Source organism: Sander lucioperca, chromosome 5 (genome assembly GCF_008315115.2).
Source record: "Sander lucioperca isolate FBNREF2018 chromosome 5, SLUC_FBN_1.2, whole genome shotgun sequence".
NCBI classification, from domain to species: domain Eukaryota; kingdom Metazoa; phylum Chordata; class Actinopteri; order Perciformes; family Percidae; genus Sander; species Sander lucioperca.
In genome coordinates this window covers 13,902,104-13,925,239 of record NC_050177.1, presented here as the reverse complement: position 1 = coordinate 13,925,239, position 23,136 = coordinate 13,902,104, and the positions used below count along the sequence as shown (strand labels likewise).

The window sequence follows — 23,136 nt, the reverse complement described above, 5'->3', positions numbered from 1 at the left end:
ACTTTTTTCGACATATACTATAACTTTTTTCAAAATACTATACTATGACTTTTTTCATCATACTATACTATGACCTTTTTATGACTTTTCACATTTTATACTATGATTTTTTTTTTTACTTTTGATCCATATGTCAGGCCCATATGTTGGTTTCTGGTTGCTTTACAACACAATTCATAAATTATGACTTTTTTCGTCATACTATACTATGACTTTCTATGACTTTTTTCAACATACTATCCTATGACTTTTTCGACATACTATTCTGTTTTTTCGTCATACAATACTGACTTTTTCACTTTTTTCGACATACTATACTATGACTTTTTTCGACATACTATTCTATCACTTTTTTGACATACTATAGTATGAGTTTTTTCGACACAATACTTTGAGTTTTTTAACTTCTTTCAACATACCATACTATAACTTTTTATGACTTTTTTCGACATACTATACTATAACCTTTTTCAAAATACTATACTAACTTTTTTCGACATACTATACCATGACTTTTTTGAATTTTGTTGTCATACTATACTATGACTTTTTTATGACTTTTTTACTTCATACTATTCTATGACTTTTTTACTTCTTTCGACATAGTATACTATGACTTTTTTGACTTTTTTCGTCATACTAATGACTTTTGTATGACTTTTTTCAACATACTATTCGGTGACTTTTTTTTGACTTTTTTCGTCACACAATACTATGACTTTTTTACTTCTTTCGACATAGTATACTATGACTTTTTTGACTTTTTTTGTCATACTATACTATGACTTTTTATGACTTTTTTCAACATACTATTCTATGACTTTTTATGACTTTTTTCAACATACTATACTATGACTTTTTTGACTTTTTTCGACATACTATACTATGACTTTTTTCGATATACTATTCTGTTTTTTCGTCATACAATACTATGACTTTTTCACTTTTTTCGACATACTATACTATGACTTTTTTCGATATACTATTCTATCACTTTTTTGACATACTATAGTATGAGTTTTTTTGTCACACAATACTATGACTTTTTGAACTTCTTTCGACATACTATGCTATGACTTTTTTATTACTTTTTCGTCATACCATACTATGACTTTTTTATTACTTTTTCGTCATACCATACTATGACTTTTTTATGACTTTTTTCGTCATGCTATACTATAATTTTTTTTCTTTTCATCCTTGTTCCACAGAGGGGAATTAGCTCAAATAGTTGCTTTACAACCAAAACTGTGAATTGTGACTTTTTATGAATTTTTTCGTAATACTGTACTATGATTTTTTATTTTATTTTGAACCGTACGTTACACAGGGGAATTAGCTCAAATGGTAGAGCGCTCGCTTAGCATGCGAGAGGTAGCGGGATCAATGCCCGTATTCTCCAGAGGGCTTCAGAAACATCTCTGTTTCTGACTTGTGTTGGTTTCTGGTTGCTTTACAACACAATTCATAAATTGTGACTATTTTCGACATACTATACTGACTTTTTTCGATATACTATACTATGACTTTTTTGACTTTTTTCCTCATACTATACTATGACTTTTTTATGACTTTTTTCAACATACTGTACTATGACCTTTTCATGACTTTATGACTTTTTTCAACATACTATTCTATGACTTTTTATGACTTTTTTCGACATATTATACTATAACTTTTTTCAAAATACTATACTATGACTTTTTTCATCATACTATACTATGACCTTTTTATGACTTTTCACATTTTATACTGTGATTTTTTATTTTATTTTGAACCATACGTTACACAGGGGAATTAGCTCAAATGGTAGAGCGCTCGCTTAGCATGCGAGAGGTAGCGGGATCGATGCCTGCATTCTCCAGAGGGCTTCAGAAACATCTCTGTTTCTGACTTGTGTTGGTTTCTGGTTGCTTTACAACACAATTCATAAATTGTGACTATTTACGACATACTATACTGACTTTTTTCGATATACTATACAATGACTTTTTTGACTTTTTTCCTCATACTATACTATGACTTTTTTATGACTTTTTTCAACATACTATTCTATGACTTTTTATGACTTTTTTCAACATACTATACTATGACTTTTTTGACTTTTTTCGACATACTATACTATGACTTTTTATGACTTTTTTCAACATACTATTCTATGACTTTTTATGACTTTTTTCAACATACTATACTATGACTTTTTTGACTTTTTTCGACATACTATACTATGACTTTTTTCGATATACTATTCTATCACTTTTTTGACATACTATACTATGACTTTTTTCATCATACTATACTATGACCTTTTTATGACTTTTCACATTTTATACTATGATTTTTTTTTTTACTTTTGATCCATATGTCACAGGCCCATATGTTGGTTTCTGGTTGCTTTACAACACAATTCATAAATTATGACTTTTTTCGTCATACTATACTGTTTTTTCGTCATACAATACTATGACTTTTTCACTTTTTTCGACATACTATACTATGACTTTTTTCGATATACTATTCTATCACTTTTTTGACATACTATAGTATGAGTTTTTTTGTCACACAATACTATGACTTTTTGAACGTCTTTCGACATACTATGCTATGACTTTTTTATTACTTTTTCGTCATACCATACTATGACTTTTTTATTACTTTTTCGTCATACCATACTATGACTTTTTTATTACTTTTTTCGACATTCTATACCATGACTTTTTTGAATTTTGTTGTCATACTATACTATGAATTTTTTTACTTTTTTCAACATACTATTCTATGACTTTTTATGACTTTTTTCGACGTATTATACTATAACTTTTTTCAAAATACTATACTATGACTTTTTTATGACTTTTTTCAACATACTATACTATGACCTTTTCATGACTTTTTTATGACTTTTTTCAACATACTATTCTATGACTTTTTATGACTTTTTTCGACATATACTATAACTTTTTTCAAAATACTATACTATGACTTTTTTCATCATACTATACTATGACCTTTTTATGACTTTTCACATTTTATACTATGATTTTTTTTTTTACTTTTGATCCATATGTCAGGCCCATATGTTGGTTTCTGGTTGCTTTACAACACAATTCATAAATTATGACTTTTTTCGTCATACTATACTATGACTTTCTATGACTTTTTTCAACATACTATCCTATGACTTTTTCGACATACTATTCTGTTTTTTCGTCATACAATACTGACTTTTTCACTTTTTTCGACATACTATACTATGACTTTTTTCGACATACTATTCTATCACTTTTTTGACATACTATAGTATGAGTTTTTTCGACACAATACTTTGAGTTTTTTAACTTCTTTCAACATACCATACTATAACTTTTTATGACTTTTTTCGACATACTATACTATAACCTTTTTCAAAATACTATACTAACTTTTTTCGACATACTATACCATGACTTTTTTGAATTTTGTTGTCATACTATACTATGACTTTTTTATGACTTTTTTACTTCATACTATTCTATGACTTTTTTACTTCTTTCGACATAGTATACTATGACTTTTTTGACTTTTTTCGTCATACTAATGACTTTTGTATGACTTTTTTCAACATACTATTCGGTGACTTTTTTATGACTTTTTTCGTCACACAATACTATGACTTTTTTACTTCTTTCGACATAGTATACTATGACTTTTTTGACTTTTTTTGTCATACTATACTATGACTTTTTATGACTTTTTTCAACATACTATTCTATGACTTTTTATGACTTTTTTCAACATACTATACTATGACTTTTTTGACTTTTTTCGACATACTATACTATGACTTTTTTCGATATACTATTCTGTTTTTTCGTCATACAATACTATGACTTTTTCACTTTTTTCGACATACTATACTATGACTTTTTCGATATACTATTCTATCACTTTTTGACATACTATAGTATGAGTTTTTTTGTCACACAATACTATGACTTTTTGAACTTCTTTCGACATACTATGCTATGACTTTTTTATTACTTTTTCGTCATACCATACTATGACTTTTTTATTACTTTTTCGTCATACCATACTATGACTTTTTTATGACTTTTTTCGTCATGCTATACTATAATTTTTTTTCTTTTCATCCTTGTTCCACAGAGGGGAATTAGCTCAAATAGTTGCTTTACAACCAAAACTGTGAATTGTGACTTTTTATGAATTTTTTCGTAATACTGTACTATGATTTTTTATTTTATTTTGAACCGTACGTTACACAGGGGAATTAGCTCAAATGGTAGAGCGCTCGCTTAGCATGCGAGAGGTAGCGGGATCGATGCCTGCATTCTCCAGAGGGCTTCAGAAACATCTCTGTTTCTGACTTGTGTTGGTTTCTGGTTGCTTTACAACACAATTCATAAATTGTGACTATTTACGACATACTATACTGACTTTTTCGATATACTATACAATGACTTTTTGACTTTTTTCCTCATACTATACTATGACTTTTTTATGACTTTTTCAACATACTATTCTATGACTTTTTATGACTTTTTTCAACATACTATACTATGACTTTTTTGACTTTTTTCGACATACTATACTATGACTTTTTATGACTTTTTTCAACATACTATTCTATGACTTTTTATGACTTTTTTCAACATACTATACTATGACTTTTTTGACTTTTTTCGACATACTATACTATGACTTTTTTCGATATACTATTCTGTTTTTTCGTCATACAATACTATGACTTTTTCACTTTTTTCGACATACTATACTATGACTTTTTTCGATATACTATTCTATCACTTTTTTGACATACTATACTATGACTTTTTTCATCATACTATACTATGACCTTTTTATGACTTTTCACATTTTATACTATGATTTTTTTTTTTACTTTTGATCCATATGTCACAGGCCCATATGTTGGTTTCTGGTTGCTTTACAACACAATTCATAAATTATGACTTTTTTCGTCATACTATACTGTTTTTTCGTCATACAATACTATGACTTTTTCACTTTTTTCGACATACTATACTATGACTTTTTTCGATATACTATTCTATCACTTTTTTGACATACTATAGTATGAGTTTTTTTGTCACACAATACTATGACTTTTTGAACTTCTTTCGACATACTATGCTATGACTTTTATTACTTTTTCGTCATACCATACTATGACTTTTTTATTACTTTTTCGTCATACCATACTATGACTTTTTTATTACTTTTTTCGACATACTATACCATGACTTTTTTGAATTTTGTTGTCATACTATACTATGAATTTTTTTACTTTTTTCAACATACTATTCTATGACTTTTTATGACTTTTTTCGACATATTATACTATAACTTTTTTCAAAATACTATACTATGACTTTTTTATGACTTTTTTCAACATACTATACTATGACCTTTTCATGACTTTTTTATGACTTTTTTCAACATACTATTCTATGACTTTTTATGACTTTTTTCGACATATACTATAACTTTTTTCAAAATACTATACTATGACTTTTTTCATCATACTATACTATGACCTTTTTATGACTTTTCACATTTTATACTATGATTTTTTTTTTTACTTTTGATCCATATGTCACAGGCCCATATGTTGGTTTCTGGTTGCTTTACAACACAATTCATAAATTATGACTTTTTTCGTCATACTATACTATGACTTTCTATGACTTTTTTCAACATACTATCCTATGACTTTTTCGACATACTATTCTGTTTTTTCGTCATACAATACTGACTTTTTCACTTTTTTCGACATACTATACTATGACTTTTTTCGACATACTATTCTATCACTTTTTTGACATACTATAAGTATGAGTTTTTTCGACACAATACTTTGACTTTTTTAACTTCTTTCAACATACTATACTATAACTTTTTATGACTTTTTTCGACATACTATACTATAACTTTTTTCAAAATACTATACTAACTTTTTTCGACATACTATACCATGACTTTTTGAATTTGTTGTCATACTATACTATGACTTTTTTATGACTTTTTTACTTCATACTATTCTATGACTTTTTTACTTCTTTCGACATAGTATACTATGACTTTTTTGACTTTTTTCCTCATACTAATGACTTTTGTATGACTTTTTTCAACATACTATTCGGTGACTTTTTTATGACTTTTTTCGTCACACAATACTATGACTTTTTTACTTCTTTCGACATAGTATACTATGACTTTTTTGACTTTTTTTGTCATACTATACTATGACTTTTTTGACTTTTTTCAACATACTATTCTATGACTTTTTTCAACATACTATACTATGACGTTTTTGACTTTTTTCAACATACTATTCTATGACTTTTTTCAACATACTATTCTATGACTTTTTTATGACTTTTTTCAACATACTATTCTATGACTTTTTCGACATACTATTCTGTGTTTTTTCGTCATACAATACTATGGCTTTTTTTACTTCTATCGACATAGTAAACTATGACTTTTTTACTTCTGTACTATGACTTTTTTCGTCATATTATACTAACTTTTTTCGACATACTATACTATGACTTTTCTCGACGTACTATTCTATCACTTTTTTGACGTACTATAGTATGAGTTTTTTCGACAAACAATACTTTTTAACTTCTTTCAACATACTATGCTATGACTTTTTGATTACTTTTTCGTCTTACCATACTATGACTTTTTTATGACTTTTTTCGTCATGCTATACTATAATTTTTTTTCTTTTCATCCTTGTTCCACAGAGGGGAATTAGCTCAAATAGTTGCTTTACAACCAAAACTGTGAATTGTGACTTTTTATGAATTTTTTCGTAATACTATACTATGATTTTTTATTTTATTTTGAACCATATGTTACACAGGGGAATTAGCTCAAATGGTAGAGCGCTCGCTTAGCATGCGAGAGGTAGCGGGATCGATCCCCGCATTCTCCAGAGGGCTTCAGAAACATCTCTGTTTCTGACTTGTGTTGGTTTCTGGTTGCTTTACAACACAATTCATAAATTGTGACTATTTTCGACATACTATACTGACTTTTTTCGATATACTATACTATGACTTTTTGACTTTTTTCCTCATACTATACTATGACTTTTTTATGACTTTTTTCAACATACTGTACTATGACCTTTTCATGACTTTTTTCAACATACTATTCTATGACTTTTTATGACTTTTTTCGACATATACTATAACTTTTTTCAAAATACTATACTATGACTTTTTTCATCATACTATACTATGACCTTTTTATGACTTTTCACATTTTATACTATGATTTTTTTTTTTACTTTTGATCCATATGTCACAGGCCCATATGTTGGTTTCTGGTTGCTTTACAACACAATTCATAAATTGACTTTTTTCGTCATACTATACTATGACTTTCTATGACTTTTTTCAACATACTATACTATGACTTTTTCGACATACTATTCTGTTTTTTCGTCATACAATACTGACTTTTTCACTTTTTTCGACATACTATACTATGACTTTTTTCGACATACTATTCTATCACTTTTTTGACATACTATAGTATGAGTTTTTTCGACACAATACTTTGACTTTTTTAACTTCTTTCAACATACTATACTATAACTTTTTATGACTTTTTTCGACATACTATACTATAACTTTTTTCAAAATACTATACTAACTTTTTTCGACATACTATACCATGACTTTTTTGAATTTTGTTGTCATACTATACTATGACTTTTTTATGACTTTTTTACTTCTTTCGACATAGTATACTATGACTTTTTTGACTTTTTTCGTCATACTAATGGCTTTTGTATGACTTTTTTCAACATACTATTCGGTGACTTTTTTATGACTTTTTTCGTCACACAATACTATGACTTTTTTACTTCTTTCGACATAGTATACTATGACTTTTTTGACTTTTTTTGTCATACTATACTATGACTTTTTATGACTTTTTTCAACATACTATTCTATGACTTTTTATGACTTTTTTCAACATACTATACTATGACTTTTTTGACTTTTTTCAACATACTATTCTATGACTTTTTTCAACATACTATACTGTATACCTGTCTTTAGATACTAGATACTTTTTTCGTCATGCTATACTATAATTTTTTTTCTTTTCATCCTTGTTCCACAGAGGGGGATTATTTTTCAGAAACATCTCTGTTTCTGACTTGTGTTGGTTTCTGGTTGCTTTACAACACAATTCATAAATTGTGACTATTTACGACATACTATACTGACTTTTTTCGATATACTATACTATGACTTTTTTGACTTTTTTCCTCATACTATACTATGACTTTTTTATGACTTTTTTCAACATACTGTACTATGACCTTTTCATGACTTTATGACTTTTTTCAACATACTATTCTATGACTTTTTATGACTTTTTTCGACATATTATACTATAACTTTTTTCAAAATACTATACTATGACTTTTTTCATCATACTATACTATGACCTTTTTATGACTTTTCACATTTTATACTATGATTTTTTTTTTTACTTTTGATCCATATGTCACAGGCCCATATGTTGGTTTCTGGTTGCTTTACAACACAATTCATAAATTATGACTTTTTTCGTCATACTATACTATGACTTTCTATGACTTTTTTCAACATACTGTACTATGACTTTTTCGACATACTATTCTGTTTTTTCGTCATACAATACTATGACTTTTTCACTTTTTTCGACATACTATACTATGACTTTTTCGATATACTATTCTATCACTTTTTTGACATACTATAGTATGAGTTTTTTTGTCACACAATACTATGACTTTTTGAACTTCTTTCGACATACTATGCTATGACTTTTTATTACTTTTTCGTCATACCATACTATGACTTTTTTATTACTTTTTCGTCATACCATACTATGACTTTTTTATGACTTTTTTCGTCATGCTATACTGTAATTTTTTTTCTTTTCATCCTTGTTCCACAGAGGGGAATTAGCTCAAATAGTTGCTTTACAACCAAAACTGTGAATTGTGACTTTTATGAATTTTTTCGTAATACTATACTATGATTTTTATTTTATTTTGAACCATACATTACACAGGGGAATTAGCTCAAATGGTAGAGCGCTCGCTTAGCATGCGAGAGGTAGCGGGATCGATGCCCGCATTCTCCAGAGGGCTTCAGAAACATCTCTGTTTCTGACTTGTGTTGGTTTCTGGTTGCTTTACAACACAATTCATAAATTGTGACTATTTTCGACATACTATACTGACTTTTTTCGATATACTATACTATGACTTTTTTGACTTTTTTCCTCATCTATACTATGACTTTTTTATGACTTTTTTCAACATACTGTACTATGACCTTTTCATGACTTTATGACTTTTTTCAACATACTATTCTATGACTTTTTATGACTTTTTTCGACATATTATACTATAACTTTTTTCAAAATACTATACTATGACTTTTTTCAACATACTATTCTATGACTTTTTATGACTTTTTTCGACATACTATACTATAACTTTTTTCAAAATACTATACTAACTTTTTTCGACATACTATACCATGACTTTTTTGAATTTTGTTGTCATACTATACTATGACTTTTTTATGACTTTTTTACTTCATACTATTCTATGACTTTTTTACTTCTTTCGACATAGTATACTATGACTTTTTTGACTTTTTTCGTCATACTAATGACTTTTGTATGACTTTTTTCAACATACTATTCGGTGACTTTTTTATGACTTTTTTCGTCACACAATACTATGACTTTTTTACTTCTTTCGACATAGTATACTATGACTTTTTTGACTTTTTTTGTCATACTATACTATGACTTTTTATGACTTTTTTCAACATACTATTCTATGACTTTTTATGACTTTTTTCAACATACTATACTATGACTTTTTTGACTTTTTTCGACATACTATACTATGACTTTTTTCGATATACTATTCTGTTTTTTCGTCATACAATACTATGACTTTTTCACTTTTTTCGACATACTATACTATGACTTTTTTCGATATACTATTCTATCACTTTTTTGACATACTATAGTATGAGTTTTTTTGTCACACAATACTATGACTTTTTGAACTTCTTTCGACATACTATGCTATGACTTTTTTATTACTTTTTCGTCATACCATACTATGACTTTTTTATTACTTTTTCGTCATACCATACTATGACTTTTTTATGACTTTTTTCGTCATGCTATACTATAATTTTTTTCTTTTCATCCTTGTTCCACAGAGGGGAATTAGCTCAAATAGTTGCTTTACAACCAAAACTGTGAATTGTGACTTTTTATGAATTTTTTCGTAATACTATACTATGATTTTTTATTTTATTTTGAACCATACATTACACAGGGGAATTAGCTCAAATGGTAGAGCGCTCGCTTAGCATGCGAGAGGTAGCGGGATCGATGCCCGCATTCTCCAGAGGGCTTCAGAAACATCTCTGTTTCTGACTTGTGTTGGTTTCTGGTTGCTTTACAACACAATTCATAAATTGTGACTATTTTCGACATACTATACTGACTTTTTTCGATATACTATACTATGACTTTTTTGACTTTTTTCCTCATCTATACTATGACTTTTTTATGACTTTTTTCAACATACTGTACTATGACCTTTTCATGACTTTATGACTTTTTTCAACATACTATTCTATGACTTTTTATGACTTTTTTCGACATATTATACTATAACTTTTTTCAAAATACTATACTATGACTTTTTTCAACATACTATTCTATGACTTTTTATGACTTTTTTCGACATACTATACTATAACTTTTTTCAAAATACTATACTAACTTTTTTCGACATACTATACCATGACTTTTTTGAATTTTGTTGTCATACTATACTATGACTTTTTTATGACTTTTTTACTTCATACTATTCTATGACTTTTTTACTTCTTTCGACATAGTATACTATGACTTTTTTGACTTTTTTCGTCATACTAATGACTTTTGTATGACTTTTTTCAACATACTATTCGGTGACTTTTTTATGACTTTTTTCGTCACACAATACTATGACTTTTTTACTTCTTTCGACATAGTATACTATGACTTTTTTGACTTTTTTTGTCATACTATACTATGACTTTTTATGACTTTTTTCAACATACTATTCTATGACTTTTTATGACTTTTTTCAACATACTATACTATGACTTTTTTGACTTTTTTCGACATACTATACTATGACTTTTTTCGATATACTATTCTGTTTTTTCGTCATACAATACTATGACTTTTTCACTTTTTTCGACATACTATACTATGACTTTTTTCGATATACTATTCTATCACTTTTTTGACATACTATAGTATGAGTTTTTTTGTCACACAATACTATGACTTTTTGAACTTCTTTCGACATACTATGCTATGACTTTTTATTACTTTTTCGTCATACCATACTATGACTTTTTTATTACTTTTTCGTCATACCATACTATGACTTTTTTATGACTTTTTTCGTCATGCTATACTATAATTTTTTTTCTTTTCATCCTTGTTCCACAGAGGGGAATTAGCTCAAATAGTTGCTTTACAACCAAAACTGTGAATTGTGACTTTTTATGAATTTTTTCGTAATACTGTACTATGATTTTTTATTTTATTTTGAACCATACGTTACACAGGGGAATTAGCTCAAATGGTAGAGCGCTCGCTTAGCATGCGAGAGGTAGCGGGATCGATGCCCGTATTCTCCAGAGGGCTTCAGAAACATCTCTGTTTCTGACTTGTGTTGGTTTCTGGTTGCTTTACAACACAATTCATAAATTGTGACTATTTTCAACATACTATACTGACTTTTTTCGATATACTATACTATGACTTTTTTGACTTTTTTCCTCATACTATACTATGACTTTTTTATGACTTTTTTCAACATACTGTACTATGACCTTTTCATGACTTTATGACTTTTTTCAACATACTATTCTATGACTTTTTATGACTTTTTTCGACATATTATACTATAACTTTTTTCAAAATACTATACTATGACTTTTTTCATCATACTATACTATGACCTTTTTATGACTTTTCACATTTTATACTATGATTTTTTTTTTTACTTTTGATCCATATGTCACAGGCCCATATGTTGGTTTCTGGTTGCTTTACAACACAATTCATAAATTATGACTTTTTTCGTCATACTATACTATGACTTTCTATGACTTTTTTCAACATACTGTACTATGACTTTTTCGACATACTATTCTGTTTTTTCGTCATACAATACTATGACTTTTTCACTTTTTTCGACATACTATACTATGACTTTTTTCGATATACTATTCTATCACTTTTTTGACATACTATAGTATGAGTTTTTTTGTCACACAATACTATGACTTTTTGAACTTCTTTCGACATACTATGCTATGACTTTTTTATTACTTTTTCGTCATACCATACTATGACTTTTTTATTACTTTTTCGTCATACCATACTATGACTTTTTTATGACTTTTTTCGTCATGCTATACTGTAATTTTTTTTCTTTTCATCCTTGTTCCACAGAGGGGAATTAGCTCAAATAGTTGCTTTACAACCAAAACTGTGAATTGTGACTTTTTATGAATTTTTTTGTAATACTATACTATGATTTTTTATTTTATTTTGAACCATACATTACACAGGGGAATTAGCTCAAATGGTAGAGCGCTCGCTTAGCATGCGAGAGGTAGCGGGATCGATGCCCGCATTCTCCAGAGGGCTTCAGAAACATCTCTGTTTCTGACTTGTGTTGGTTTCTGGTTGCTTTACAACACAATTCATAAATTGTGACTATTTTCGACATACTATACTGACTTTTTTCGATATACTATACTATGACTTTTTTGACTTTTTTCCTCATCTATACTATGACTTTTTTATGACTTTTTTCAACATACTGTACTATGACCTTTTCATGACTTTATGACTTTTTTCAACATACTATTCTATGACTTTTTATGACTTTTTTCGACATATTATACTATAACTTTTTTCAAAATACTATACTATGACTTTTTTCAACATACTATTCTATGACTTTTTATGACTTTTTTCGACATACTATACTATAACTTTTTTCAAAATACTATACTAACTTTTTTCGACATACTATACCATGACTTTTTTGAATTTTGTTGTCATACTATACTATGACTTTTTTATGACTTTTTTACTTCATACTATTCTATGACTTTTTTACTTCTTTCGACATAGTATACTATGACTTTTTTGACTTTTTTCGTCATACTAATGACTTTTGTATGACTTTTTTCAACATACTATTCGGTGACTTTTTTATGACTTTTTTCGTCACACAATACTATGACTTTTTTACTTCTTTCGACATAGTATACTATGACTTTTTTGACTTTTTTTGTCATACTATACTATGACTTTTTATGACTTTTTTCAACATACTATTCTATGACTTTTTATGACTTTTTTCAACATACTATACTATGACTTTTTTGACTTTTTTCGACATACTATACTATGACTTTTTTCGATATACTATTCTGTTTTTTCGTCATACAATACTATGACTTTTTCACTTTTTTCGACATACTATACTATGACTTTTTTCGATATACTATTCTATCACTTTTTTGACATACTATAGTATGAGTTTTTTTGTCACACAATACTATGACTTTTTGAACTTCTTTCGACATACTATGCTATGACTTTTTTATTACTTTTTCGTCATACCATACTATGACTTTTTTATTACTTTTTCGTCATACCATACTATGACTTTTTTATGACTTTTTTCGTCATGCTATACTATAATTTTTTTTCTTTTCATCCTTGTTCCACAGAGGGGAATTAGCTCAAATAGTTGCTTTACAACCAAAACTGTGAATTGTGACTTTTTATGAATTTTTTCGTAATACTGTACTATGATTTTTTATTTTATTTTGAACCATACGTTACACAGGGGAATTAGCTCAAATGGTAGAGTGCTCGCTTAGCATGCGAGAGGTAGCGGGATCGATGCCCGTATTCTCCAGAGGGCTTCAGAAACATCTCTGTTTCTGACTTGTGTTGGTTTCTGGTTGCTTTACAACACAATTCATAAATTGTGACTATTTTCGACATACTATACTGACTTTTTTCGATATACTATACTATGACTTTTTTGACTTTTTTCCTCATACTATACTATGACTTTTTTATGACTTTTTCAACATACTGTACTATGACCTTTTCATGACTTTATGACTTTTTTCAACATACTATTCTATGACTTTTTATGACTTTTTTCGACATATTATACTATAACTTTTTTCAAAATACTATACTATGACTTTTTTCATCATACTATACTATGACCTTTTTATGACTTTTCACATTTTATACTATGATTTTTTTTTTTACTTTTGATCCATATGTCACAGGCCCATATGTTGGTTTCTGGTTGCTTTACAACACAATTCATAAATTATGACTTTTTTCGTCATACTATACTATGACTTTCTATGACTTTTTTCAACATACTGTACTATGACTTTTTCGACATACTATTCTGTTTTTTCGTCATACAATACTATGACTTTTTCACTTTTTTCGACATACTATACTATGACTTTTTTCGATATACTATTCTATCACTTTTTTGACATACTATAGTATGAGTTTTTTTGTCACACAATACTATGACTTTTTGAACTTCTTTCGACATACTATGCTATGACTTTTTTATTACTTTTTCGTCATACCATACTATGACTTTTTTATTACTTTTTCGTCATACCATACTATGACTTTTTTATGACTTTTTTCGTCATGCTATACTATAATTTTTTTTCTTTTCATCCTTGTTCCACAGAGGGGAATTAGCTCCAATAGTTGCTTTACAACCAAAACTGTGAATTGTGACTTTTTATGAATTTTTTCGTAATACTATACTATGATTTTTTATTTTATTTTGAACCATACATTACACAGGGGAATTAGCTCAAATGGTAGAGCGCTCGCTTAGCATGCGAGAGGTAGCGGGATCGATGCCCGCATTCTCCAGAGGGCTTCAGAAACATCTCTGTTTCTGACTTGTGTTGGTTTCTGGTTGCTTTACAACACAATTCATAAATTGTGACTATTTTCGACATACTATACTGACTTTTTTCGATATACTATACTATGACTTTTTTGACTTTTTTCCTCATCTATACTATGACTTTTTTATGACTTTTTTCAACATACTGTACTATGACCTTTTCATGACTTTATGACTTTTTTCAACATACTATTCTATGACTTTTTATGACTTTTTTCGACATATTATACTATAACTTTTTTCAAAATACTATACTATGACTTTTTTCAACATACTATTCTATGACTTTTTATGACTTTTTTCGACATACTATACTATAACTTTTTTCAAAATACTATACTAACTTTTTTCGACATACTATACCATGACTTTTTTGAATTTTGTTGTCATACTATACTATGACTTTTTTATGACTTTTTTACTTCATACTATTCTATGACTTTTTTACTTCTTTCGACATAGTATACTATGACTTTTTTGACTTTTTTCGTCATACTAATGACTTTTGTATGACTTTTTTCAACATACTATTCGGTGACTTTTTTATGACTTTTTTCGTCACACAATACTATGACTTTTTTACTTCTTTCGACATAGTATACTATGACTTTTTTGACTTTTTTTGTCATACTATACTATGACTTTTTATGACTTTTTTCAACATACTATTCTATGACTTTTTATGACTTTTTTCAACATACTATACTATGACTTTTTGACTTTTTTCGACATACTATACTATGACTTTTTTCGATATACTATTCTGTTTTTTCGTCATACAATACTATGACTTTTTCACTTTTTTCGACATACTATACTATGACTTTTTTCGATATACTATTCTATCACTTTTTTGACATACTATAGTATGAGTTTTTTTGTCACACAATACTATGACTTTTTGAACTTCTTTCGACATACTATGCTATGACTTTTTTATTACTTTTTCGTCATACCATACTATGACTTTTTTATTACTTTTTCGTCATACCATACTATGACTTTTTTATGACTTTTTTCGTCATGCTATACTATAATTTTTTTTCTTTTCATCCTTGTTCCACAGAGGGGAATTAGCTCAAATAGTTGCTTTACAACCAAAACTGTGAATTGTGACTTTTTATGAATTTTTCGTAATACTGTACTATGATTTTTTATTTTATTTTGAACCATACGTTACACAGGGGAATTAGCTCAAATGGTAGAGTGCTCGCTTAGCATGCGAGAGGTAGCGGGATCGATGCCCGTATTCTCCAGAGGGCTTCAGAAACATCTCTGTTTCTGACTTGTGTTGGTTTCTGGTTGCTTTACAACACAATTCATAAATTGTGACTATTTTCGACATACTATACTGACTTTTTTCGATATACTATACTATGACTTTTTTGACTTTTTTCCTCATACTATACTATGACTTTTTTATGACTTTTTTCAACATACTGTACTATGACCTTTTCATGACTTTATGACTTTTTTCAACATACTATTCTATGACTTTTTATGACTTTTTTCGACATATTATACTATAACTTTTTTCAAAATACTATACTATGACTTTTTTCATCATACTATACTATGACCTTTTTATGACTTTTCACATTTTATACTATGATTTTTTTTTACTTTTGATCCATATGTCACAGGCCCATATGTTGGTTTCTGGTTGCTTTACAACACAATTCATAAATTATGACTTTTTTCGTCATACTATACTATGACTTTCTATGACTTTTTTCAACATACTGTACTATGACTTTTTCGACATACTATTCTGTTTTTTCGTCATACAATACTATGACTTTTTCACTTTTTTCGACATACTATACTATGACTTTTTTCGATATACTATTCTATCACTTTTTTGACATACTATAGTATGAGTTTTTTTGTCACACAATACTATGACTTTTTGAACTTCTTTCGACATACTATGCTATGACTTTTTATTACTTTTTCGTCATACCATACTATGACTTTTTTATTACTTTTTCGTCATACCATACTATGACTTTTTTATGACTTTTTTCGTCATGCTATACTATAATTTTTTTTCTTTTCATCCTTGTTCCACAGAGGGGAATTAGCTCAATAGTTGCTTTACAACCAAAACTGTGAATTGTGACTTTTTATGAATTTTTTCGTAATACTATACTATGATTTTTTATTTTATTTTGAACCATACATTACACAGGGGAATTAGCTCAAATGGTAGAGCGCTCGCTTAGCATGCGAGAGGTAGCGGGATCGATGCCCGCATTCTCCAGAGGGCTTCAGAAACATCTCTGTTTCTGACTTGTGTTGGTTTCTGGTTGCTTTACAACACAATTCATAAATTGTGACTATTTTCGACATACTATACTGACTTTTTTCGATATACTATACTATGACTTTTTGACTTTTTTCCTCATCTATACTATGACTTTTTTATGACTTTTTTCAACATACTGTACTATGACCTTTTCATGACTTTATGACTTTTTTCAACATACTATTCTATGACTTTTTATGACTTTTTTCGACATATTATACTATAACTTTTTTCAAAATACTATACTATGACTTTTTTCAACATACTATTCTATGACTTTTTATGACTTTTTTCGACATACTATACTATAACTTTTTTCAAAATACTATACTAACTTTTTTCGACATACTATACCATGACTTTTTTGAATTTTGTTGTCATACTATACTATGACTTTTTTATGACTTTTTTACTTCATACTATTCTATGACTTTTTACTTCTTTCGACATAGTATACTATGACTTTTTTGACTTTTTTCGTCATACTAATGACTTTTGTATGACTTTTTTCAACATACTATTCGGTGACTTTTTATGACTTTTTCGTCACACAATACTATGACTTTTTTACTTCTTTCGACATAGTATACTATGACTTTTTTGACTTTTTTGTCATACTATACTATGACTTTTTATGACTTTTTTCAACATACTATTCTATGACTTTTTATGACTTTTTTCAACATACTATACTATGACTTTTTTGACTTTTTTCGACATACTATACTATGACTTTTTTCGATATACTATTCTGTTTTTTCGTCATACAATACTATGACTTTTTCACTTTTTTCGACATACTATACTATGACTTTTTTCGATATACTATTCTATCACTTTTTTGACATACTATAGTATGAGTTTTTTTGTCACACAATACTATGACTTTTTGAACTTCTTTCGACATACTATGCTATGACTTTTTTATTACTTTTTCGTCATACCATACTATGACTTTTTATTACTTTTTCGTCATACCATACTATGACTTTTTTATGACTTTTTTCGTCATGCTATACTATAATTTTTTTTCTTTTCATCCTTGTTCCACAGAGGGGAATTAGCTCAAATAGTTGCTTTACAACCAAAACTGTGAATTGTGACTTTTTATGAATTTTTTCGTAATACTGTACTATGATTTTTATTTTATTTTGAACCATACGTTACACAGGGGAATTAGCTCAAATGGTAGAGCGCTCGCTTAGCATGCGAGAGGTAGCGGGATCGATGCCCGTATTCTCCAGAGGGCTTCAGAAACATCTCTGTTTCTGACTTGTGTTGGTTTCTGGTTGCTTTACAACACAATTCATAAATTATGACTTTTTTCGTCATACTATACTATGACTTTCTATGACTTTTTTCAACATACTGTACTATGACTTTTTCGACATACTATTCTGTTTTTTCGTCATACAATACTATGACTTTTTCACTTTTTTCGACATACTATACTATGACTTTTTTCGATATACTATTCTATCACTTTTTTGACATACTATAGTATGAGTTTTTTTGTCACACAATACTATGACTTTTTGAACTTCTTTCGACATACTATGCTATGACTTTTTTATTACTTTTTCGTCATACCATACTATGACTTTTTTATTACTTTTTCGTCATACCATACTATGACTTTTTTATGACTTTTTTCGTCATGCTATACTATAATTTTTTTTCTTTTCATCCTTGTTCCACAGAGGGGAATTAGCTCAAATAGTTGCTTTACAACCAAAACTGTGAATTGTGACTTTTTATGAATTTTTTCGTAATACTATACTATGATTTTTTATTTTATTTTGAACCATACATTACACAGGGGAATTAGCTCAAATGGTAGAGCGCTCGCTTAGCATGCGAGAGGTAGCGGGATCGATGCCCGCATTTTTGCCCGCATTTTTGCCCGCACTTTTTTATGACTTTTTTCAACATACTGTACTATGACCTTTTCATGACTTTATGACTTTTTTCAACATACTATTCTATGACTTTTTATGACTTTTTTCGACATATTATACTATAACTTTTTTCAAAATACTATACTATGACTTTTTTCAACATACTATTCTATGACTTTTTATGACTTTTTTCGACATACTATACTATAACTTTTTTCAAAATACTATACTAACTTTTTTCGACATACTATACCATGACTTTTTTGAATTTTGTTGTCATACTATACTATGACTTTTTTATGACTTTTTTACTTCATACTATTCTATGACTTTTTTACTTCTTTCGACATAGTATACTATGACTTTTTTGACTTTTTTCGTCATACTAATGACTTTTGTATGACTTTTTTCAACATACTATTCGGTGACTTTTTTATGACTTTTTTCGTCACACAATACTATGACTTTTTTACTTCTTTCGACATAGTATACTATGACTTTTTTGACTTTTTTTGTCATACTATACTATGACTTTTATGACTTTTTTCAACATACTATTCTATGACTTTTTATGACTTTTTTCAACATACTATACTATGACTTTTTGACTTTTTTTCGACATACTATACTATGACTTTTTTCGATATACTATTCTGTTTTTTCGTCATACAATACTATGACTTTTTCACTTTTTTGACATACTATAGTATGAGTTTTTTTGTCACACAATACTATGACTTTTTGAACTTCTTTCGACATACTATGCTATGACTTTTTTATTACTTTTTCGTCATACCATACTATGACTTTTTTATTACTTTTTCGTCATACCATACTATGACTTTTTATGACTTTTTTCGTCATGCTATACTATAATTTTTTTCTTTTCATCCTTGTTCCACAGAGGGGAATTAGCTCAAATAGTTGCTTTACAACCAAAACTGTGAATTGTGACTTTTATGAATTTTTTCGTAATACTATACTATGATTTTTTATTTTATTTTGAACCATACATTACACAGGGGAATTAGCTCAAATGGTAGAGCGCTCGCTTAGCATGCGAGAGGTAGCGGGATCGATGCCCGCATTCTCCAGAGGGCTTCAGAAACATCTCTGTTTCTGACTTGTGTTGGTTTCTGGTTGCTTTACAACACAATTCATAAATTGTGACTATTTTCGACATACTATACTGACTTTTTTCGATATACTATACTATGACTTTTTTGACTTTTTTCCTCATCTATACTATGACTTTTTTATGACTTTTTTCAACATACTGTACTATGACCTTTTCATGACTTTATGACTTTTTTCAACATACTATTCTATGACTTTTTATGACTTTTTTCGACATATTATACTATAACTTTTTCAAAATACTATACTATGACTTTTTTCAACATACTATTCTATGACTTTTTATGACTTTTTTCGACATACTATACTATAACTTTTTTCAAAATACTATACTAACTTTTTTCGACATACTATACCATGACTTTTTGAATTTTGTTGTCATACTATACTATGACTTTTTTATGACTTTTTTACTTCATACTATTCTATGACTTTTTTACTTCTTTCGACATAGTATACTATGACTTTTTTGACTTTTTTCGTCATACTAATGACTTTTGTATGACTTTTTCAACATACTATTCGGTGACTTTTTTATGACTTTTTTCGTCACACAATACTATGACTTTTTTACTTCTTTCGACATAGTATACTATGACTTTTTGACTTTTTTTGTCATACTATACTATGACTTTTTATGACTTTTTTCAACATACTATTCTATGACTTTTTATGACTTTTTTCAACATACTATACTATGACTTTTTGACTTTTTTCGACATACTATACTATGACTTTTTCGATATACTATTCTGTTTTTTCGTCATACAATACTATGACTTTTTCACTTTTTTCGACATACTATACTATGACTTTTTTCGATATACTATTCTATCACTTTTTTGACATACTATAGTATGAGTTTTTTTGTCACACAATACTATGACTTTTGAACTTCTTTCGACATACTATGCTATGACTTTTTTATTACTTTTTCGTCATACCATACTATGACTTTTTATTACTTTTTCGTCATACCATACTATGACTTTTTTATGACTTTTTTCGTCATGCTATACTATAATTTTTTTTCTTTTCATCCTTGTTCCACAGAGGGGAATTAGCTCAAATAGTTGCTTTACAACCAAAACTGTGAATTGTGACTTTTTATGAATTTTTTCGTAATACTGTACTATGATTTTTATTTTATTTTGAACCATACGTTACACAGGGGAATTAGCTCAAATGGTAGAGCGCTCGCTTAGCATGCGAGAGGTAGCGGGATCGATGCCCGTATTCTCCAGAGGGCTTCAGAAACATCTCTGTTTCTGACTTGTGTTGGTTTCTGGTTGCTTTACAACACAATTCATAAATTGTGACTATTTTCAACATACTATACTGACTTTTTTCGATATACTATACTATGACTTTTTGACTTTTTCCTCATACTATACTATGACTTTTTTATGACTTTTTTCAACATACTGTACTATGACCTTTTCATGACTTTATGACTTTTTTCAACATACTATTCTATGACTTTTTATGACTTTTTTCGACATATTATACTATAACTTTTTCAAAATACTATACTATGACTTTTTTCATCATACTATACTATGACCTTTTTATGACTTTTCACATTTTATACTATGATTTTTTTTTACTTTTGATCCATATGTCACAGGCCCATATGTTGGTTTCTGGTTGCTTTACAACACAATTCATAAATTATGACTTTTTTCGTCATACTATACTATGACTTTCTATGACTTTTTTCAACATACTGTACTATGACTTTTTCGACATACTATTCTGTTTTTTCGTCATACAATACTATGACTTTTTCACTTTTTTCGACATACTATACTATGACTTTTTTCGATATACTATTCTATCACTTTTTTGACATACTATAGTATGAGTTTTTTTGTCACACAATACTATGACTTTTTGAACTTCTTTCGACATACTATGCTATGACTTTTTTATTACTTTTCGTCATACCATACTATGACTTTTTTATTACTTTTTCGTCATACCATACTATGACTTTTTATGACTTTTTTCGTCATGCTATACTATAATTTTTTTTCTTTTCATCCTTGTTCCACAGAGGGGAATTAGCTCAAATAGTTGCTTTACAACCAAAACTGTGAATTGTGACTTTTTATGAATTTTTTCGTAATACTATACTATGATTTTTTATTTTATTTTGAACCATACATTACACAGGGGAATTAGCTCAAATGGTAGAGCGCTCGCTTAGCATGCGAGAGGTAGCGGGATCGATGCCCGCATTCTCCAGAGGGCTTCAGAAACATCTCTGTTTCTGACTTGTGTTGGTTTCTGGTTGCTTTACAACACAATTCATAAATTGTGACTATTTTCGACATACTATACTGACTTTTTTCGATATACTATACTATGACTTTTTTGACTTTTTTCCTCATCTATACTATGACTTTTTTATGACTTTTTTCAACATACTGTACTATGACCTTTTCATGACTTTATGACTTTTTCAACATACTATTCTATGACTTTTTATGACTTTTTTCGACATATTATACTATAACTTTTTTCAAAATACTATACTATGACTTTTTTCAACATACTATTCTATGACTTTTTATGACTTTTTTCGACATACTATACTATAACTTTTTTCAAAATACTATACTAACTTTTTCGACATACTATACCATGACTTTTTTGAATTTTGTTGTCATACT

General features: G+C 28.4%; 11 non-coding genes across 11 annotated transcripts; all 11 read left to right on the top strand.

Annotated features, from left to right (window-relative positions):
* Positions 1 to 6,888: 6,888 nt before the first annotated feature.
* Positions 6,889 to 6,961, top strand: trnaa-agc. The gene has a single exon. It is a non-coding gene; the product is annotated as a tRNA-Ala (tRNA).
* Positions 6,962 to 9,104: 2,143 nt separating this feature from the next.
* Positions 9,105 to 9,177, top strand: trnaa-agc. Its single transcript has one exon. It is a non-coding gene; the product is annotated as a tRNA-Ala (tRNA).
* A 1,221-nt stretch (positions 9,178 to 10,398) lies between these two features.
* Positions 10,399 to 10,471, top strand: trnaa-agc. Its single transcript has one exon. It is a non-coding gene; the product is annotated as a tRNA-Ala (tRNA).
* A 1,221-nt stretch (positions 10,472 to 11,692) lies between these two features.
* On the top strand, positions 11,693 to 11,765 carry trnaa-agc. The gene has a single exon. It is a non-coding gene; the product is annotated as a tRNA-Ala (tRNA).
* Positions 11,766 to 12,703: 938 nt separating this feature from the next.
* Positions 12,704 to 12,776, top strand: trnaa-agc. Its single transcript has one exon. It is a non-coding gene; the product is annotated as a tRNA-Ala (tRNA).
* A 2,232-nt stretch (positions 12,777 to 15,008) lies between these two features.
* On the top strand, positions 15,009 to 15,081 carry trnaa-agc. The gene has a single exon. It is a non-coding gene; the product is annotated as a tRNA-Ala (tRNA).
* Positions 15,082 to 17,308: 2,227 nt separating this feature from the next.
* On the top strand, positions 17,309 to 17,381 carry trnaa-agc. Its single transcript has one exon. It is a non-coding gene; the product is annotated as a tRNA-Ala (tRNA).
* A 1,215-nt stretch (positions 17,382 to 18,596) lies between these two features.
* On the top strand, positions 18,597 to 18,669 carry trnaa-agc. Its single transcript has one exon. It is a non-coding gene; the product is annotated as a tRNA-Ala (tRNA).
* A 1,676-nt stretch (positions 18,670 to 20,345) lies between these two features.
* Positions 20,346 to 20,418, top strand: trnaa-agc. Its single transcript has one exon. It is a non-coding gene; the product is annotated as a tRNA-Ala (tRNA).
* Positions 20,419 to 21,631: 1,213 nt separating this feature from the next.
* On the top strand, positions 21,632 to 21,704 carry trnaa-agc. Its single transcript has one exon. It is a non-coding gene; the product is annotated as a tRNA-Ala (tRNA).
* A 931-nt stretch (positions 21,705 to 22,635) lies between these two features.
* On the top strand, positions 22,636 to 22,708 carry trnaa-agc. Its single transcript has one exon. It is a non-coding gene; the product is annotated as a tRNA-Ala (tRNA).
* The last annotated feature ends 428 nt before the right edge of the window (positions 22,709 to 23,136 follow it).